The following is a 5,740-nucleotide window of genomic DNA, read 5'->3' on the forward strand; positions in this document are numbered from 1 at the left end:
AAAAGTAAGCACTTATGTAAACATTTAAAATGACAACATATAGGTTTAGTGCAGATTTAAGGACAACATAAAGAGTAGTAGTTTATTCTTGAAACTTAAATTCGCAACACTGTGAAGTTAGTATTTGTCTTTATTTTTTGGTTGAAGTAATGCAATTCATTCAAGTTTCAATTTGCAGAATAAGAGTAGTTTCTGAAACTTAAATTTGCAACGCAAAAATGAAAATCGCAACGCGAAAATGAAAATCGCAATGCGAACATGAAAATCACAACGCGAAAATAAAATCGTGTTGCGATTTTCATGTTCGCGTTGCGATTTTCATTTTCGTGTTGCGAATTTAAGATTCAAAAACTATTCTTCAGAAAATTGAAACTTGAATGAATTGCATTTCTTCAACAAAAAGACAAAACAAAGATAAATATTAACTTCACAGAGCAGTATTGGCAGCAACCGAATGAATTTACTAAGCAATCTAAGTGAAATGATTATAGATTATATATTGAAATTACCAGTAAATTTATCATCAATATCAGAAAAATCTAATAATAATACAACAATTTCAAAATAAAAATAAGAGATTAAACTAACCCTCGGTGGCTGATTTTCCATTTATGACCGTGAATGGTTGTGAGGGTTGCTTTGAGAGATGGAGATAGACGGATTTCGCTGGAGATGGGGACAGATGTCGTCGTAGAGAGTGAGAGATGGAGATGAGACTGAGTTGTGATTTAGGGTTTTAGGTTATAATTTGCGATAATAATGTTTACATTTGTGTTTCTCAATTAATATTGTGTTTCGAATTCGAAAATAAAATCCGCGTTGCGAAAATAAACGCGCTTTGCGAAATTGACTTCTGTGTTGCGAATTACAAATTCGCGTTGCAATTTACAAATTCGTGTTGCGATTTACATAATCGCGTTGCGAATTTAGAAATTTGGTTGCGAAATAGGAGTTCGCGTTGCAAATTTGTTGGTCATTTTCGCAAATCCAAAAAAAATTGGTTAAAATCGTATATTATAAGTCATTTTCTGTCACTGAGGTTATTTTCTCTATAAATAAACTCCTAGCTTCTTTCTTCTTCACTTGAAACCCTAACTCGTTTGTAGCGTTTGTTTATTTTTTTTATCATTTCTTCTTCGAACTTAATATTCTTTTCGTCGACACATCCACTAGTTAGTAATGGCGAGTAAAAGAGAAGGTCCAGCAATTGGTATTGATCTCGGAACAACTTATTCTTGCATTGGTGTTTGGCAACATGATCGTGTCGAGACCATTGCTAACGATCAAGGTAATAGAACAACACCTTCTTATGTTGGCTTCACTGATACCGAGCATTTGATCGGAGACGCAGCAAAGAACCAAGTCACCATGAACCCCATTAACACAGTCTTCGGTAAGCTTCGACTCTGTTTTGATTTTTTTATTTAGGCTTCACTTTTATTTGCTTTGTTTAGATCTCGTATTTGATTGTATCTGGATTTGTACAGTTTACGTATATGCTAAGGATAGTTTCTGTTTAGCTAAACAAATAGAGTTCTGAAGTTTACTAGCTAAGATTGCTAATGTTCGCATAGGAATCGCATTAGTTGAATAACATGTATAAAACTATAACGTAGATTATAGTTGTAGGTATATTCTAATGTATATTAGGGAAAGTTATACCGTGGAGAATGAGACTTTCTCCTTGTATATTAGATTTCTTATCGTCAAGTTTTGGGTTTAGTCTTACTTTTGTTTTACAGTTGGCTCTTGGTGTTAAACAGAGCTGTTGAGAATGTTTATTGCTTATTGATCTCATCTTTTAGACTGGTGTTATTGTATCATCTACAGATGCTAAGAGGTTAATTGGTTGTAGATTCAGCGATGCCTCTGTTCAGAGCGATGTTAAATTGTGTCGTTCAAGGTCATCTCAGGACCGGGTGACAAGCCAATATTGTTGTCAATCACAGGGGCGAGTAGAAGCAATTTGCTGCTGAGGAAATTTCTTCTATGGTCCTCATAAAAATGCGTGAAATTGCTGAAGCCTTCCTAGGTTCTACAATCAAGAACGTCGTGGTTACTGTCCCTGCGTACTTCAATGGCTCTCAGGGTCAAGCAACAAAGGATGCTGGTGTCATTGTTGGTCTTAATGTCATGCGAATTATCAACGAACCAACAGCTGCAGCCATTGCTTATGGTCTCGACAAAAAGGCTACCAGTGTCGTTGAAAAGAATGTCTTGATCTTTGATCTCGGTGGTGGTGCTTTCGATGTCTCCCTTCTCACCATTGAAGAGGGTATCTTTGAAGTGAAGGTCACTGTAGGAGATACCTTGGGGGTGAGGATTTTTATAACAGAATGGTGAACCATTTTGTGCAAGAGTTCAAGAGAAAGAACAAGAAGGACATTAGTGGTAACCCCATAGCCCTTAGGAGGCTGAGGACTGCTTGCGAGAGGGCGAAAAGAACTCTCTTCCACTGCTCAAACAACCATCGAAGTCGACTCATTGTATCAAGGTATCGACTTTTACTCTACCATAACCCGAGCAAGATTCAAGGAACTCAATATGGATCTATTCAGAAAGTGTATAGAACCAGTTGAGAAATGTTCGGGGGATGCCAAGATGGATAAGAGCAGGGTCCACGATGTTGTCCTTGTTGGTGGTTCCACTAGGATTCCCAAAGTCCAACTGTTGCAGGATTTCTTCAACGGTAAAGATCTCTGCAAGAGCATCAACCCTGATGAAGCCGTTGCCTATGGTGTTGCAATCCAAGCTGTTATCTTGAGCGGTGAGGGTAATGAAAAGGTTCAAGATCTCTTACTCTTGGATGTCACCCCATTGTCCCTCGATTTGGATATTGCCGGTGGTGTGATGACCGTTTTGATCCCAAGGAACACCACCATTCCCACCAAGAAAGAGCAGGTATTCTCCACTTACTCCGACATCCAGCCTGGTGTATTGATCCAAGTCTACGAGGGTGAAAGAACAAGAACCAACGACAACAACTTGCTAAGAAGATTCGAGCTCTCTGGCGTCCCACCAGCTCCAAGGGGTGTTCCACATATCACAATCTGCTTCGATATCGATGCCAACGGCATCTTAAACGTCTCTGCGGAAGACAAAACAACCGGGCAAAAGAACAAAATCACCATTACGAACGACAAGGGAAGACTTTCGAAGGAGGAGATCGAGAAGATGGTGCAAGAAGCAGAGAAATACAAATCGGAGGATGAAAAACATAGAAGAAAGTGGAAGTAAAGAACGCCTTGGAGAACTATGCTTACAACATGAGAAACACAGTGAAGGATGAAAAGATTAGGGAAAAACTTAGTCCGGGTGATAAGAAAAGATTGAAGATGCAATCGAGGAGGCCATTCAATGGCTGGATGGCAACCAGTTGGCTGAGGCTGATGAATTTGAGGATAAGATGAAGCAGTTGGAGAGCATTTCTAACCCAATCATTGCAAAGATGTACCAAGGTGCAGGAGCTGGCATGGACGAAGAGGCTCCTCCTGCTGCTGGAAGCAGTGCTGGCCCCAAGATTGAGGAAGTCGACTAAATAATTTCTCCTTTTTTACTTTTTATGAGGCGCGTCGGACACTCATCAGGTGCACACAAAATCCGAATATCTGATTTTGCGAAAAAAATATTCGAAATCGGTTTTGGAAAAAACCGGTTTTTTTTAACCGGATCGGATTTTTTTAAACCGGTTATTTTAACCGGTTTGGAGAAAAAAACCTAGACCGGATTTTTTACCGGATAAAAAACCGGTTTGAAAAAAACCGGTTAAAAAACCGGTTTTTATCCGGAAAAAAAAACCGGTCTGGGTTTAAAAAACTAGCAGTTAATATAGCCGTTGGGGGGGTTTTGTGACCGTTTTTAACCGTTTTTTTCTTTAAAAAATTACCATTTTACCACCCTAAACATATATAAATAGGTTGGGGATGTATTTGGTTGATTACAAATTCCTCAAATCTTATTACACAACACTTAAACATCTCTCAAATCTTATTTTTGTAATTTTTTGTTCATCATGAGTAACACGGCTGAATCTTCCGTCGGGGGAAACCTTGAAGTCGTAAGAGTGATCGAACACACTCGAAACCAAGACATTTGGGATCACTACGATTTATGTGAGATGTCAAATGGCTCGAGGAGGGCGCGTTGTAAACTTTGTCTAAAGTTTCTTGCATCGGAAGGAAACACAACGTTGAAGAACCATTTGACAAAATCATGCAAGGCACTTCGCTCAAGATCGAATCCTAGTCAATTGAATCTTACACCGCAAGGTGGTGTTTTTGTTTACGACAACGAAAAATTACGAGAAGCGTTTACAAAGTTCGTGATTACAAAAGCATTGCCGTTCGACCACTTTGATGATGAAGATTTCACGACAACAATTCAACAACTAATGCAACCACGTTATACTCAAGTAAGTCGTACTACCCTTAGAAGAGATGCTATAAAAATGTGGCGTACGGCGAGGGAAAAAATGATTTTAGGATTCCAAGAACACCGTTATGGTGTGTCGCTTACATGTGACGTTTGGAGTTCCCCTCATAATACCGGAAATTCTTTTTAGCCGTTACGTCACATTGGTTAGATCAAGATAATTGGCAAATGATGAAAAGAACAATCGCGTTTGAATTATTCGGTGAGCCGCATACCGGTGCTAATTTATTTACACTTTTAAAAAGGGTAATTTGTCTTTATAAATTAGAAAATAAAGTTTTTTCTATATCCTTTGATAATGCATCGAATAATACAAACGCGGTTCCAAGATTGAAAATATTACTTTCACCGATTTTAGACGGTGCGTTTTTTCATACCCGTTGCGTTGCACACATATTAATTTATCCGTACAAGCCGGTTTGGAGGTTATTGAGCCGATTAGATTAGAATTTAAACAATGATAAATCGATTCTTTGTAACAACAACAAAAGACTAAATGATTATAAACGATTTTGTAAGTCCGTTAATAAAAAAGCTTTGGGTCCTAATTTGGATTGTCCAACTCGTTGAAACTCACTTGGATGATGATGCATACTGCCTTAAGGCAAAGGGAACATTGCAAACATTTCACGATCGGCTTTTCGAGAAGGGTCATGTCCCAAACATTTATCCGGATTCGAGTTGGAAACTATAGCCAAATAACCGATTTGCTTGAGGTTTTAAAAATGCAACAACTTTTTTATCCGGTGTTTATTACCCTACTAGCCCATTGGTTCTTAATCAAATATTTTTGTTGGCTACCCGACTAAATGACTTTGAATTTGAAACCGAAGTTTTTCAAGAAATTGGCTTTGCAATGAAGGAAAACTTTTAAAATATTTTAAGGAGATTCCCCCCATTTTTACTTGTGCCGCCGCTTTAAACCCAACGTTAAATGTTGGTGGGGTTGAAACACTAATTGAACAAATTGCGTTTGCTTTTAATCTAACCGATGATGAACCCAACTTTGTCCAAAACCAAATAATTATTTTAACAAATGTTTTCGAGACATGTTTGCAATTTATTTAACTAAATACGGATCAAGTAGTGTAATACACGATCAAATGAGAATGAATGCGGAATCATCTAGTAGACGTCCAAGTAACATAAATTTGAATCTTTTTAACACTCTTGTAAATTCCCAATCCAAACGATCACGTACTACCACCCCAAGTAGTTGGGAAATTACATGTCATGCGATTTTCTATCAAAAATGACATTTGAAGAGTTTGAAAGTTTGGATATTTTGGCTTGGTGGAAAGAAAAGGAA

At 38.0% G+C, this 5,740-nt stretch overlaps 1 pseudogene; it reads left to right on the plus strand.

Moving 5' to 3' along the window:
* Window positions 1–1,179: 1,179 nt before the first annotated feature.
* Window positions 1,180–3,538, plus strand: LOC120188133 (annotated as a pseudogene).
* Window positions 3,539–5,740: the final 2,202 nt, after the last annotated feature.

Source organism: Hibiscus syriacus, unplaced genomic scaffold (assembly GCF_006381635.1).
Source record: "Hibiscus syriacus cultivar Baekdansim isolate YM2019G1 unplaced genomic scaffold, ASM638163v2 tig00004046_pilon, whole genome shotgun sequence".
Lineage (NCBI taxonomy): Eukaryota > Viridiplantae > Streptophyta > Magnoliopsida > Malvales > Malvaceae > Hibiscus > Hibiscus syriacus.